Source organism: Melanostigma gelatinosum (genome assembly GCF_949748355.1).
Source record: "Melanostigma gelatinosum genome assembly, chromosome: 22".
NCBI classification, from domain to species: domain Eukaryota; kingdom Metazoa; phylum Chordata; class Actinopteri; order Perciformes; family Zoarcidae; genus Melanostigma; species Melanostigma gelatinosum.
In genome coordinates, this window is record NC_136655.1 from 10,155,472 (window position 1) to 10,172,062 (window position 16,591).

The window sequence follows — 16,591 nt, forward strand, 5'->3', positions numbered from 1 at the left end:
AACGTCTGGATTTATTCAGGATTGTCAGCAACACTATTTGACCGATTACATTTGAACTTAGCATCTGTCATAATTTATTGTGTCATTTTCACTAAACAAAGATTGGCCATATGTCACAAAGATGTCTCCTTGTTATATACAGTGTATACTTGTGAGTTATAAGGCAAGGTGTTGCTGGTATAATGTGAATATAATATAACTGTTATTAAAGCACCAGATTGTGTTTGCAAAGTGATAGAAGTGTAACTGAAGATATGTGGCGTAACTGTTTCGTTTTGTTGTTGTACTTAATGTTTTGAGTGCATTTACTGTCAGTGTTTGTCATGTAATTAGCTGTCGAGATAATAGCCCAAAGTTGAGCTAAGTGGCTAACCTGGCTAGCAAGCCTGTATTATTTGTTTGAAACGAATAATAGCTTTGGCGCCATCATGTGGCGCCAAAGCTATATACTGTAAAATGACTTCACACCACGTTGTTCACTGAAGCGTCAAGCTTTTTAGAATTTGTAATCACTCAAATGTTTAGGTTCTCTATTATGCATACATATTGTGGCAGTAGTTGGCTGTTGTGTGAAGTACAACAGATACAGAAAGTTTGCCCCTTGACGATTTGTTTCCTAATTGTACAAGACAAGACCAAATACAATATGAAAGTGGCACATCAGCAAGTGAGTCAAGGTTGGAAAGCTCTTTATTGTCAAAAAAAGGGACAATGTTTAAAAAAGTATAAAAGTGTGTGTGTGTGCATGTTTTCAGATTGTAGGTGCCATTTCTGCTGCAGCTGTAGGTGGAGTCTGTGATTCAGGTGGAGTCTCAGGTGTCGGTGGAGTCTCTGCTTCCTGTGCTGAAACAGCTTCTAGCAAAGCCACCATCTCTTCATCATGGGTATCTGAGAAGCATAAGTAAACAGTGTCAAATATGTTTACTGCGTGTAGGATTAGTATCAAGTGTATATAACAGAAGTTTGTAATTATGGAATGACAATCATGAATAGCAGGTACGATAATTACCATCTAGAAAGTCCTTTAATTCAGCGGCTCTTAAAGCCGCTTTGTTCTGCTCATCCAGTTGATATTTAAGTTTTGTGCATTCCTGGGTTGCCTTTTCCAGCTCTCTGCGCAGGTATTGCACTTGTTTGTCATGTTTGGATTGCTCTTTTGCCCGATTGACCATGTGTGTAGTGACATCACTACATGTCTTCAGGCATGTACTGTACAGTTTATGTCTGGTGACTGAAGTATCTCCACAGCTATACTGTAAGGAAATAGAGCAAACACTGCAAAATGTAAGTAAATGACATCAATGTGATAGAAGGTATCTTTAATAATTATGTTCTAAGTAAGAATAGTTGAACTTACGGTAAGAAGTTGACAGGCCTGTATGAGTGCTTTGATTTCCGGGTCATCTGTTGTTTGGAATTTAGACGGGGATGAAAATGCCATTGCTGTGAAACACAAGAAAAGGTTTATTCAATATCAGAATCAGAACTGCTGCACAAACGAACAGATAACAGGACTATAATCCAGTGAGCGTAATGCAGCCTTTATTTTAGTGAAATGAGAGTTCACTCAAATAAAAAACCATGAAATTATTTATAATCCATCCAGTTAAATGTCAAAACGGAGAATAATAATTGATGTATACAGTCTTTATTTTAACTGTAAGTGAGGCGAATTCTCCTGCTGTAAGTTGGTGTTACTATCTAACAGAGAAGGCAGTTAATATCTAAAAGAGAAGAAGCTTACCAAGTAAAGTTGATTTCGTGGAGATGTTGGTCGAATAGCTGTCTGGGCTCATCTGTGCTGTGTGACAATTTGAGACATCTTTTATAGCTGGAACCACGCCCCCTTTACGTCACGTATCAGCAGGTCACTGGTATCAGTAGATTGGAAATCCATTGGTAAAGCTATTTGTCAGTGAACGAGGACAATGTGTTGCTGAAGCTATGCGTAATTGCAATCATGGTACATTCAGGCCTGGACAATACGAATTCAAATGAAGCGGTTGCTATGCAAACGACAGTAATTGTCTTGGAATCAGAATGGTGGTTTGGGGTCATAGTCCGTAGATCAGCAGATGATGTCAAACCGGTTTGGTCAAGCTACTGAGCAATGAGGATCATGTGTTCTTGCAGCTTGAGATGAGCCGGTTTCAGGAGATCTGACATATTGTCAAGCTGGACATCTGTAAATAAAACAAGTATTAAAAAACATATTGACTACATGAGACAGAACAGTTCAAGTCATGCTTCATGTGGGATAAGAATGTTTTTGGTGAAAAGCCTCTTTCTGTTCTCGGAGCCTGTTGTCTGGCTGTTTGATGATGCAGAAACAGCTGTTAAACATAAACAAAAAACATAGCATGTACACTGAATAGAACACACGATTAACCGTTCAGCAAACCGGCTGAACTGTAACTGATTTTAAATCTTCAGGTGGTATAAATGAAAGACATCAAATGTTTACTCTCAGCTCTGCACATGTGGCTTTGAAGGAGATACTCAGCATCCCTCTCTCCAGCGCTTCATCTTCATCCATCACTGAGATGCAAACAGATGAGAATTAGAACGTCATTAAATTAATATCTTCTTGCACTTCTTGTATAATGTAATAAACATTATTTTAACAGTGATGGAGAAAGTCTACACATCTTGTACTTCAGTAAACAAATATGTATTAATACCACCACATGGTGTAAATACTCTTTAAGTAAAATTCCTGCATTCAAATCTTACTTACTCAAAGTCTGACTTAAGTAAAAGTACAAAAAAGCATGTGTTCATCACTTTAATGACGTTATATACTGCTGGTAGTTTCATCTGAAATAACACAATTTATTAGTTGAGTATATGTTGTCTGATATCCTTAATCTGCCAAGTAACTAGTGTTTTAGAAGCAAAACCAAGTCTGAATGTTCTTTCTGGAATGCCTGCATTTTGTTGGCAACGCTCCTATGCGTAATTGCAATCATGGTACATTCAGGCCTGGACAATACGAATTCAAATGAAGCGGTTGCTATGCAAACGACAGTAATTGTCTTGGAATCAGAATGGTGGTTTGGGGTCATAGTCCGTAGATCAGCAGATGATGTCAAACCGGTTTGGTCAAGCTACTGAGCAATGAGGATCATGTGTTCTTGCAGCTTGAGATGAGCCGGTTTCAGGAGATCTGACATATTGTCAAGCTGGACATCTGTAAATAAAACAAGTATTAAAAAACATATTGACTACATGAGACAGAACGGTTCAAGTCATGCTTCATGTGGGATAAGAATGTTTTTGGTGAAAAGCCTCTTTCTGTTCTCGGAGCCTGTTGTCTGGCTGTTTGATGATGCAGAAACAGCTGTTAAACATAAACAAAAAACATAGCATGTACACTGAATAGAACACACGATTAACCGTTCAGCAAACCGGCTGAACTGTAACTGATTTTAAATCTTCAGGTGGTATAAATGAAAGACATCAAATGTTTACTCTCAGCTCTGCACATGTGGCTTTGAAGGAGATACTCAGCATCCCTCTCTCCAGCGCTTCATCTTCATCCATCACTGAGATGCAAACAGATGAGAATTAGAACGTCATTAAATTAATATCTTCTTGCACTTCTTGTATAATGTAATAAACATTATTTTAACAGTGATGGAGAAAGTCTACACATCTTGTACTTCAGTAAACAAATATGTATTAATACCACCACATGGTGTAAATACTCTTTAAGTAAAATTCCTGCATTCAAATCTTACTTACTCAAAGTCTGACTTAAGTAAAAGTACAAAAAAGCATGTGTTCATCACTTTAATGACGTTATATAGTGCTGGTAGTTTCATCTGAAATAACACATAATTTATTAGTTGAGTATATGTTGTCTGATATCCTTAATCTGCCAAGTAACTAATGCTGTCAAACACACGTGGAGCAGTTAATGTACATAACTATGAACTACATGCATTAATGACGATACGTGACGTGATACAACGGATACTGCGTGTTTATTTCACGGTAACGTGATTCACATGAAGCACTGTGTCCGGTCACAGCTGCTTGTTCTTTAGTTCCCCACTGAGGGACTAATAAAGGATTATCTTATCTTATCTTATCTTAAGTGTCCGTAAAGTAACGTCCAGAGTAACGTTATATCGCACGTTAACGGGCCGCTGGTCAGCCTTCATTATATTCAGCGACGTACAGCAGTAAACGTTAAATCATATTTAAATGCACGCTCGTGTTTACATGATTTCGGCCGCAAAAACACAACAAAGTCGGACATGAATGAACAATAAAACTGAAAGAACCGACGAACTTTATCTTCATAGCTTTCACGTGAATGTCAGACAGCACCCAGACTAATTATCATGACATTTTAATTCATTATTATTCATCTTAATGACTACTTACCGTCGTGTATGTAGCGTGCACACAGCCAAGACTTTCACAACATCCGGTCTTCTTCTTCTTCTTCTTTAAATTTGATTGGCGGGTCGCAACCAACTTGTATAGGTGCATACCGCCACCTACTGTACCGGAGTGTCCAGTTTCAGGGTAACCTTTTCTTCACTGTTTTCCAACTAAATCCTATGGTCTAATCCCGTTTCTTTAAGAAATCGCAACAGTGCTCTTCAGCACTCTCGCCATTCTCCGTCCACTACCAGAACAAACATCCGGTCTGTCTCCGGAGAAAGTCTTTCACCCGCAGAACGGCACCACAGCGCTGCTGGTGGCCAAATATATATTATATCCATACTGGTTGAACGCGGGGATATTTTCTTTTGCTGCAGATACTAATTGATGATAGATATTGTTAGAGGTATTGTAAACAGCGGTTAATACATCTGTCATATCTGTTATATATTAATGTGAAAAACGTTTCGTTCAAACGTCTGGATTTATTCAGGATTGTCAGCAACACTATTTGACCGATTACATTTGAACTTAGCATCTGTCATAATTTATTGTGTCATTTTCACTAAACAAAGATTGGCCATATGTCACAAAGATGTCTCCTTGTTATATACAGTGTATACTTGTGAGTTATAAGGCAAGGTGTTGCTGGTATAATGTGAATATAATATAACTGTTATTAAAGCACCAGATTGTGTTTGCAAAGTGATAGAAGTGTAACTGAAGATATGTGGCGTAACTGTTTCGTTTTGTTGTTGTACTTAATGTTTTGAGTGCATTTACTGTCAGTGTTTGTCATGTAATTAGCTGTCGAGATAATAGCCCAAAGTTGAGCTAAGTGGCTAACCTGGCTAGCAAGCCTGTATTATTTGTTTGAAACGAATAATAGCTTTGGCGCCATCATGTGGCGCCAAAGCTATATACTGTAAAATGACTTCACACCACGTTGTTCACTGAAGCGTCAAGCTTTTTAGAATTTGTAATCACTCAAATGTTTAGGTTCTCTATTATGCATACATATTGTGGCAGTAGTTGGCTGTTGTGTGAAGTACAACAGATACAGAAAGTTTGCCCCTTGACGATTTGTTTCCTAATTGTACAAGACAAGACCAAATACAATATGAAAGTGGCACATCAGCAAGTGAGTCAAGGTTGGAAAGCTCTTTATTGTCAAAAAAAGGGACAATGTTTAAAAAAGTATAAAAGTGTGTGTGTGTGCATGTTTTCAGATTGTAGGTGCCATTTCTGCTGCAGCTGTAGGTGGAGTCTGTGATTCAGGTGGAGTCTCAGGTGTCGGTGGAGTCTCTGCTTCCTGTGCTGAAACAGCTTCTAGCAAAGCCACCATCTCTTCATCATGGGTATCTGAGAAGCATAAGTAAACAGTGTCAAATATGTTTACTGCGTGTAGGATTAGTATCAAGTGTATATAACAGAAGTTTGTAATTATGGAATGACAATCATGAATAGCAGGTACGATAATTACCATCTAGAAAGTCCTTTAATTCAGCGGCTCTTAAAGCCGCTTTGTTCTGCTCATCCAGTTGATATTTAAGTTTTGTGCATTCCTGGGTTGCCTTTTCCAGCTCTCTGCGCAGGTATTGCACTTGTTTGTCATGTTTGGATTGCTCTTTTGCCCGATTGACCATGTGTGTAGTGACATCACTACATGTCTTCAGGCATGTACTGTACAGTTTATGTCTGGTGACTGAAGTATCTCCACAGCTATACTGTAAGGAAATAGAGCAAACACTGCAAAATGTAAGTAAATGACATCAATGTGATAGAAGGTATCTTTAATAATTATGTTCTAAGTAAGAATAGTTGAACTTACGGTAAGAAGTTGACAGGCCTGTATGAGTGCTTTGATTTCCGGGTCATCTGTTGTTTGGAATTTAGACGGGGATGAAAATGCCATTGCTGTGAAACACAAGAAAAGGTTTATTCAATATCAGAATCAGAACTGCTGCACAAACGAACAGATAACAGGACTATAATCCAGTGAGCGTAATGCAGCCTTTATTTTAGTGAAATGAGAGTTCACTCAAATAAAAAACCATGAAATTATTTATAATCCATCCAGTTAAATGTCAAAACGGAGAATAATAATTGATGTATACAGTCTTTATTTTAACTGTAAGTGAGGCGAATTCTCCTGCTGTAAGTTGGTGTTACTATCTAACAGAGAAGGCAGTTAATATCTAAAAGAGAAGAAGCTTACCAAGTAAAGTTGATTTCGTGGAGATGTTGGTCGAATAGCTGTCTGGGCTCATCTGTGCTGTGTGACAATTTGAGACATCTTTTATAGCTGGAACCACGCCCCCTTTACGTCACGTATCAGCAGGTCACTGGTATCAGTAGATTGGAAATCCATTGGTAAAGCTATTTGTCAGTGAACGAGGACAATGTGTTGCTGAAGCTATGCGTAATTGCAATCATGGTACATTCAGGCCTGGACAATACGAATTCAAATGAAGCGGTTGCTATGCAAACGACAGTAATTGTCTTGGAATCAGAATGGTGGTTTGGGGTCATAGTCCGTAGATCAGCAGATGATGTCAAACCGGTTTGGTCAAGCTACTGAGCAATGAGGATCATGTGTTCTTGCAGCTTGAGATGAGCCGGTTTCAGGAGATCTGACATATTGTCAAGCTGGACATCTGTAAATAAAACAAGTATTAAAAAACATATTGACTACATGAGACAGAACAGTTCAAGTCATGCTTCATGTGGGATAAGAATGTTTTTGGTGAAAAGCCTCTTTCTGTTCTCGGAGCCTGTTGTCTGGCTGTTTGATGATGCAGAAACAGCTGTTAAACATAAACAAAAAACATAGCATGTACACTGAATAGAACACACGATTAACCGTTCAGCAAACCGGCTGAACTGTAACTGATTTTAAATCTTCAGGTGGTATAAATGAAAGACATCAAATGTTTACTCTCAGCTCTGCACATGTGGCTTTGAAGGAGATACTCAGCATCCCTCTCTCCAGCGCTTCATCTTCATCCATCACTGAGATGCAAACAGATGAGAATTAGAACGTCATTAAATTAATATCTTCTTGCACTTCTTGTATAATGTAATAAACATTATTTTAACAGTGATGGAGAAAGTCTACACATCTTGTACTTCAGTAAACAAATATGTATTAATACCACCACATGGTGTAAATACTCTTTAAGTAAAATTCCTGCATTCAAATCTTACTTACTCAAAGTCTGACTTAAGTAAAAGTACAAAAAAGCATGTGTTCATCACTTTAATGACGTTATATACTGCTGGTAGTTTCATCTGAAATAACACAATTTATTAGTTGAGTATATGTTGTCTGATATCCTTAATCTGCCAAGTAACTAGTGTTTTAGAAGCAAAACCAAGTCTGAATGTTCTTTCTGGAATGCCTGCATTTTGTTGGCAACGCTCCTATGCGTAATTGCAATCATGGTACATTCAGGCCTGGACAATACGAATTCAAATGAAGCGGTTGCTATGCAAACGACAGTAATTGTCTTGGAATCAGAATGGTGGTTTGGGGTCATAGTCCGTAGATCAGCAGATGATGTCAAACCGGTTTGGTCAAGCTACTGAGCAATGAGGATCATGTGTTCTTGCAGCTTGAGATGAGCCGGTTTCAGGAGATCTGACATATTGTCAAGCTGGACATCTGTAAATAAAACAAGTATTAAAAAACATATTGACTACATGAGACAGAACGGTTCAAGTCATGCTTCATGTGGGATAAGAATGTTTTTGGTGAAAAGCCTCTTTCTGTTCTCGGAGCCTGTTGTCTGGCTGTTTGATGATGCAGAAACAGCTGTTAAACATAAACAAAAAACATAGCATGTACACTGAATAGAACACACGATTAACCGTTCAGCAAACCGGCTGAACTGTAACTGATTTTAAATCTTCAGGTGGTATAAATGAAAGACATCAAATGTTTACTCTCAGCTCTGCACATGTGGCTTTGAAGGAGATACTCAGCATCCCTCTCTCCAGCGCTTCATCTTCATCCATCACTGAGATGCAAACAGATGAGAATTAGAACGTCATTAAATTAATATCTTCTTGCACTTCTTGTATAATGTAATAAACATTATTTTAACAGTGATGGAGAAAGTCTACACATCTTGTACTTCAGTAAACAAATATGTATTAATACCACCACATGGTGTAAATACTCTTTAAGTAAAATTCCTGCATTCAAATCTTACTTACTCAAAGTCTGACTTAAGTAAAAGTACAAAAAAGCATGTGTTCATCACTTTAATGACGTTATATAGTGCTGGTAGTTTCATCTGAAATAACACATAATTTATTAGTTGAGTATATGTTGTCTGATATCCTTAATCTGCCAAGTAACTAATGCTGTCAAACACACGTGGAGCAGTTAATGTACATAACTATGAACTACATGCATTAATGACGATACGTGACGTGATACAACGGATACTGCGTGTTTATTTCACGGTAACGTGATTCACATGAAGCACTGTGTCCGGTCACAGCTGCTTGTTCTTTAGTTCCCCACTGAGGGACTAATAAAGGATTATCTTATCTTATCTTATCTTAAGTGTCCGTAAAGTAACGTCCAGAGTAACGTTATATCGCACGTTAACGGGCCGCTGGTCAGCCTTCATTATATTCAGCGACGTACAGCAGTAAACGTTAAATCATATTTAAATGCACGCTCGTGTTTACATGATTTCGGCCGCAAAAACACAACAAATTCGGACATGAATGAACCTACCTATGAACTACATGCATTAATGACGATACGTGACGTGATACAACGGATACGTGTGTGTTTATTTAACGTTAACGTGATTGCACCCGTATCATGAACAATACAACTGAAGAAACACGTAACGGAACGATGCTGACCTGACATGATGATCATAACATGATATTAATGGTATGGTAATAATATTTCGGTTTGCAATAATGGAATAAAGTTGTTACAAGTACCTCGTGTATTTCATGCGCATGCGTATTCCAGTTTTAACTGCCATTGTACTTCCTGTTTACGTCTGGGCAGGATGCATGAAGAGTCACGTGATATTTGTTTTCAGGCGTTGTATTCAGGACTGAGATAATTTCTCAAACAATGCTGAAACACCCTGAGATCGTGTTTGTGTTACAACTCCGTTTTGAAACCAAAACTTATTTCTGTGTATGTCGACTACAACTGCTCAAATCTGCGTGGGACAAACGTTTTGGTCAGACCTGTGACAAGAGTGTAGTAACGCCCCTTGTGGATATCGCCAAGAAGTCATTGGCAGAATAACGCTACGGTCATTGACGTCATTGATACGCCCACTTATTTTTTAGGATAAAATGCTTCACATGCTACGCAGGAATCGCTTTTTAGTTTCAACTAGAAGGCTCACTGTTCTGTTATCAGAAGACCACTGGATCACATCTTCAAGACCCGAAAGGACTCTACGAAGGTTGATCTCCAAACGACTTTCTTTCTCTGCCAAGGTAAGTTTCAGTTCTGTGGTGTTACGTAACTTTGCGTCCAGTCTGTAGCAGTGGTGCGTTATGTGTCGGCAGTTTCACGAGAACTTTGTTATGAAGTAACATTTGTACAACAGTCTGGTTAGCTAAGATGTTTTAATAGTGTAACGGACTTAGTGACATATAATGTTAACCTGTTATGTTAGGTGTTGTGGTGATTACGGAAAGTGTTCTACGATGTTTTCTAAGATTAGTTCTTGCATTTACAGAGGTCAGTGAAGGCCTCATGGCACACGTGCGCATGGCTCCTGGTGACTTTTTTTGCGTAGGCTACACATTAGCCTATGTACTTAAAAATAAAGCTCTCTCTCTGTCTCTGTGTCTGTCTCTCTGCACGGCCATTGATGTTATAATCATGGATGTATTAGAAATAAGCTTTCCTAGCATGTGGCATTTTGTAATGCTGAACAGCAACATCTTGTGATGTCATGACTTATCAATGAACTAATATACTTTCAGATGCCTCGTGGACGATCTTACCGCCGATCTCAGGCAGCCAAGAAGATTGCAGAGATGCGTCGTCCCTTGGAAATGAACCCTCAAAGACCCTCCGTTTCTTCTGGTATGTTGGCAACTGCTTTTCATAATTGCTGTTCTATGTGTAAGCTGTATTTTATTTTTACATGTCTGGAATGTGCACTGTTGTGTTTCAATGTATTATGTAGTATTATGTTTCATAGTGTTTATTTTGTTTTCCTTGTCTATTCAATAGTTGATGGAACGGGATTTCGCAATCCAGCGAAGAAATGGCCAACTTCCACCGTGACCGGGAAGCAACACAAGTTGGTCTTTATAGAGCACTCTCCAGACAAGAAGGTATATTTGCGTTGACAAATCATCAAGAACGGTGTGGATTTCTGTATGATTATTTGTTTGTCATTCTAAAAATGCCATTTTGTGTTTAGTTTGTCCTTCTTGTAGGCGACTCACATCTGCGAGGCATTGCAGATGGTTTCGTGGAGATGCCAGCAGCATTTTCTTATGGTGTGATGTCTACGCCCGGGGCCGCCGCGAAGGACTTGCGGGCTGAGGTGCGGAATGCTGCGTTGGATCGTACACCTGATGTTGTCTGTGTTTTGGCCCCATCCAACAACCTCACTTCCAGTAGAACCGTCATCGAGGCTGGTGAAGAGTTCGCCCTGCTCCTTGGTAGTGTTTGCGAGAAATGGGATGAGGTAAGATATCTTTTCTACTAGAAATGATGTTTGTGTATAAGTTGTGATGTTTGGTATCGTGTTTGGATAAAATAACTTATGAACATCTGTTTATTTTTAGGTGGTGGTGGTGGATTTTCCTCCAAGGCTCAACGTACCGGTGGATGTCCAGGAGCACTTGCGAAATCAGTACCGTATTAAGGCTGTATCTGCAGGTGTGTTTCATGAAATGTCACTTATGAATAGTTACATGTGTACGAGTTGATATTTAGATTTTCTATAATTTATTTTGTTTGTTTGATTTGCATAAATCACGATTCATATATTCCATTACAATCATATTTTGTTAGTAAATGGAATCAATGTCAAGGCCATGTCTTCCAAAAAGTCATAATGGTAGAAATATCAGAAAAGAGATCACATCTGTGCACTGCATAATTGTTTTGTCTACATCTTGTTTTCTGTCAAAAAAGACTGTTGAAAATCATTTAGGCCTTTTTGGTAACTCTGGCTTTTTCTTCTCATGTTAAGGTGTCCGGTACTGGTCTGTTGCTGAGCAGTTTCCTATGAACGACCTCCAGCTGTGGTACAAAGACAGCGTAAGTAAAATAGGTTGACATGTGCAGAAGTGTGATGTATTTTTGTTTATAGATTATAGCAATCAATTCATGGCAGATTTATATTGATTCGGAGGTTGTGTGTGTTAAGTCATTTCTCTGTTATTGCTTTGTAGGTGCATTTGAGTGACTCTGACGGGATGCCCATCTTGGCAAAGGCGTTCTTTTCGGCTGCACATGACCACCTGCTGAGGAAGGTGCTGGATCCTGTTTCTACCAAGAAGCCAGATGTTTCTCCAAAGACATCGCCTCCTGCTCGCAGGATCTCGCCGAAGGTGGTCGTGAAGGGAGAGGTCCGCCACGTGCCACGCCGACCAGACCCTTCTGAGTGGACATTTGCTGGATGTGGCAAGAAGGTAAATGATTGCAGACTGTCATTTTGTAGCTGATTGTGCAGACACGTGTATAGCGTTAGCATGTAATGGTCAAAAGAGACACGTGTTTAATATGAGGAATGCTTTTGTCATTACAGAGACATCATTTGGGGAAACCAGAACAGTCTTGCGACGCACCCAAGAGGAGGCTTGTTCATCAGCAGGTTTGTGAAGTTTCATTTATTTGCTGAAAAACACGGAAATATTTATGATCATAATAGTATGGATAGGGTTTGTGTAGCACGGTGTCCATAATATTTCTTCTGCTGTATATTTCAGGTTGTCAAAGAATGTTCTGTACGTCTCTGGAGGTTCAGCAGTGCCATCTTGGATGCCATGGATGCTGTTGTGCCATCGCATCTTCCAAGTCCAGCTGCATCCCCAGCCGCATGCCCACCAGTTGTTTCACAATGCAGAAAGGTAACTTGCAACTACATGTCCTCTGTCTATCTATATCATTTTAAAAGTCAGAAATGATTATATTTCCATACCAAAATGTTGCAAGTTGTGCTTACAAATGTTTGTTTATCTCAATTTAGGAACGACGCATGGATCTCCAGAAGGCAGTTTCAGGCAAGACGGTGACAGAGCAGCAGGTGTGTTTTTGTGTATACCATATCTGTCTGTTGTGAAATTGAATTTTATGCAGTGTATGCAAGTAAAGACATTTCTGCATTTGTACATTGCACTGTGCTGAAAGTTAACTGTGGCATTATTTTGTAGGTGGACACGCCTAGTGTTGCAAACATCCCTGTGGAGCCATCAGAGACGGTGGCTGTGAATGCAGAGGTGGGTGTTCATACTTATATTGAAATGAGCTAATAGAACATGTTATTGAAAATGCAGTTAGATTACACTGAAATCAGTTTTTAAGCAAGTACATGCTTTTAAATGTTCTTTGTCCCTTTATAAGGTGCCGATCCCCCAGGACCAGGCTGTGGAACTGTCCTCAATGCCAACATCACTGCCAGTGGATGTGAATGCAGAGGTGGGTGTTCTTCATACTTTTTAAACACGTGTCTCCTTTGACCATTATATGCTACCATGTTAACGCTATACAGTGGCTACACAATCAGCTACAAAATTACATGATGTAACAGAACATGTTAGTGAAAATGCAGTTAGATTACACTGAAATCAGTTTTTAAGCAAGTACATGTTTTTAAATGTTCTTTTTCTCTTTATGATCTCTTTATGAAGGTGCCGATTCCCCAGGACCAGGCTGTGGAACTCTCCTCAACGGCAACATCACTGCCAGTGGCTGTGAATGCAGAGGTGGGTGTTCTTCATACTTGTATTGAAATGAGCTAATATAACATGTTATTGAAAATGCAGTTAGATTACACTGAAATGAGTTTTTAAGCAAGTACATGTTTTTAAATGTTATTTTTCTCTTTATGAAGGTGCCGATTCTCCAGGACCAGGCTGTGGATCCGTCTTCAATGCCAACATCACTGCCAGTGGCTGTGAATGCAGAGGTGGGTGTTCTTCATACTTGTATTGAAATGAGCTAATATAACATGTTATTGAAAATGCAGTTCAATTACACTGAAATCAGTTTTTAAGCAAGTACATGTTTTTAAATTTTCTTTTTCTTTGTCCCTTTATAAGGTGCCGATCCCCCAGGACCAGGCTGTGGAACTGTCTTCAATGCCAACATCACTGCCAGTGGATGTGAATGCAGAGGTGGGTGTTCTTCATACTTTTTAAACGCGTGTCTCCTTTGACCATTACATGCTACCATGTTAACGCTATACACGTGGCTACACAACCAGCTACAAAATTACATGATGTAACAGAACATGTTAGTGAAAATGCAGTTAGATTACACTGAAATCAGTTTTTAAGCAAGTACATGTTTTTAAATGTTCTTTGTCTGCCGATCCCCCAGGCTGTGGAACTCTCCTCAACGCCAACATCACCTTCCAGGGCTCTGCAAGTGGATGTGAGAGAGAGTGACCACCTTAAGGGCTGCACACAAAGAAACATCAAAGGTCAGACTGGTTCTAATCCTAATGAGTGCATCTGTGCAAACAAACGGCAAGCGGCTGTTGTGGCTGGGACTGTGTTCTGCAAAGCAGATGGACAGTCTAATGCGAACGCAGGTCTTGCACGTAGTGTTGTTGCTGCAATCAAACATGTGATTACTCCTGTATGCACATGGAAGGGGTCAGAGGTTGATAGCATACGTGTAGAAAGTATGAAATTGGAAACGGCAAGCCATGAAAGTAATGGAGCAGAGGAACAACTGCGCACGGTGCTAAAACAGAGTGCTGTGTTTGGCATTAGCTGGGCAGTTGATGTGGGCGAGCCGGAGTACAATACCTGTGAGACTGTGCTGTCGCGAAAAATGGAAGAACTACTCAATAGAGATCAAATGTGTCTTTTGAACCTCGACGGTGCAGTTATTACTGTTCTTCAACACGGCAAGTTTTTTGTCGTAGTTGATTGTGGCGTACGTGACGCCAGGTTCGGGTTTGCATCTGCTTATGGCACGCCTGTGGCCGTTTTCAACACGTGCATGGCAGACCTGATGTATCACATTAGGGATCTAAAGAGGTCTTTAAACGCGGGGTGGTGGGGTATTCATAGCCTTTCAGTTCAGTACCAAACTGATACTGACATGGAGTGTGCTACTGGGTTTACAGAGAGTGTAGACACACATTCTGTCAGTTGTGATCTTGACAGCAGTGGTGACATGAATGTTGCAACTGATGTTGAGGCAGGCAGTTCTGTCAGGCTTGGTAACACTGTAATGGGATCATTTCACCAGGGGGATAAGAGGTTTACATTTGGAGGAGTTCAGTGCATGGCAATTGCGTTGGTAAGTTTAGCAAAACATAGTAGAGAGAGTGTCTTCTCATGGCAGACAACAGATCTGGACTCGGTGTTGCTTTCAGGTGACCAGTTGTACACACGTTTGAGAGAAAGCGAGGCGATCAGCGGATCGTCTGCTTTGTTGTGTGTCAATGACTTGCCTAAGCAGAGACTTATTGATGGACATCATTTTCAATTTAGTTATGCTAACGACTTTGTGTCAGGAGATGTAAATGTGGTTGAAGGTGACCTGATTGAAAATCATACCATCGGCACACTTCATAGTGGACTGGTGCAGATCTTGTCCAAATACACCACATGTCTTCTGACGTTGTGTGGCAGTACGTGCTCAATCATTAAGGGAAATGGACAGTATGCAATGGTTGACTCGCATGCACGCAATGCTAGTGGCATGGTTGATGGAGAGGGAAAGAGTGTTGTTCTGTATTTCGCTTCAATGGACGATGTATACGAGCACATTTGCCATCTGTCTGAAGGGCTTGGTGGTCATCTAAAGCCTTTTGAAATAAGTGGTGTTTGTGTCATTGAGAGTCCTGCAAAACCCAACAGTCTGCCCGTAAGTACATCAGAGATGCAAATAGATTCTGTCATAGGCTTAGCTACTCATGAGCTTGGGTTGGGTTCTTCACATGTACCAGAACTTCCCCAGGTGAGTAGTCTTGTTGCAAAACCAACAGTGTTGTGTCAAGATTCTAAAACATTTGTAACTCAGGATTTGGATTTGGTGATACTTGAAGATGAACTGAACATCAACATTAGTAGAAGTAACAAGCGTAACAAGCGTTTAAAAGTAACACCGAGTGGTACAACGTCTGATGAGAATATTGCTGCCACACAACGTCAGATTGATTTAGATAAAACACATGTTTCCGAAGTTAACTCGGATGTTGAATTTGTTACTGAAGTTGAAAATAACAATCTGGACTTTACACCAATTTGTGAACGTGTGTCACAAGCTTTGTGCACACGCTTAAGAATACAACATGAAAAAACACACACAGCGGAACCTACACGTGTTGGTCTATTAGGAGTCCCATGCAAAAATGAAAGCATATTGGCTGATGGTAATTGTTTCTTTCGAGCTGTCTCTCAAGCTGTAAGTGGAACACAAAAGAATCATCTCACAGTTCGACGAGCTATTGTTAGACAGTTGGAAATGAATGCTGCCCACTATGTGAAGAATTTGAGGAGCGTGTATTCTTCAGTGTCACAGTACTTAACTATTACTCAAATGCGAAAAGTTAAGACCTGGGCTACGGAAGTTGAAATACAAGCAGCAGCAGATAAATTAGGAGTAAGCATATTTACATTTCTTGATGGAAGGTGGCTAAAATATAGTTGCACCAGCAACCTTTTCTCCAAACATTGCATATATTTAGAAAATCTTGCTGGCAATCATTATGAAAATGTAGTTTGTGTTCATCGACCTGGACTGCAATCGTGTTATGGCTTATGCAAAAACAATATTTCATTTGACAAAGGGTACAGAACTAGATCACAGAAGACAAAACCGTGTAGTCCATTGGAAACATTGCAGAATGACACCTGCTGTACAACTGTTGTTGATTCTGACCATATTGTTCATCCTGACCATAATTGCTTGAATGTTTGTCAAGAAAAGATTGTACCAGACACACCGTACATGTGTAGAAGAAAACCTCAAGATGCATCTGCAGTCTCTCATGTAAAGGAG

General features: G+C 39.7%; 2 long non-coding RNA genes across 4 annotated transcripts; both read right to left on the reverse strand.

Annotated features, from left to right (window-relative positions):
- Nucleotides 1-710: 710 nt before the first annotated feature.
- On the reverse strand, nt 711-3,771 carry LOC306796189. 2 transcript variants are annotated; one of them, XR_013773036.1, is made up of 5 exons: nt 2,465-3,771; nt 1,745-2,183; nt 1,358-1,443; nt 1,010-1,253; nt 711-888 (listed from the first exon to the last, which is right to left on the reverse strand). It is a non-coding gene; the product is annotated as an uncharacterized lncRNA (long non-coding RNA). The 2 variants fall into 2 exon arrangements; XR_013773037.1 differs by having other exon boundaries at nt 1,745-3,771.
- Nucleotides 3,772-5,579: 1,808 nt separating this feature from the next.
- Nucleotides 5,580-8,640, reverse strand: LOC306796154. Of its 2 annotated transcripts, XR_013773031.1 has the most exons (5): nt 7,334-8,640; nt 6,614-7,052; nt 6,227-6,312; nt 5,879-6,122; nt 5,580-5,757 (listed from the first exon to the last, which is right to left on the reverse strand). It is a non-coding gene; the product is annotated as an uncharacterized lncRNA (long non-coding RNA). The 2 variants fall into 2 exon arrangements; XR_013773032.1 differs by having other exon boundaries at nt 6,614-8,640.
- Between the last annotated feature and the right edge of the window lie 7,951 nt (nt 8,641-16,591).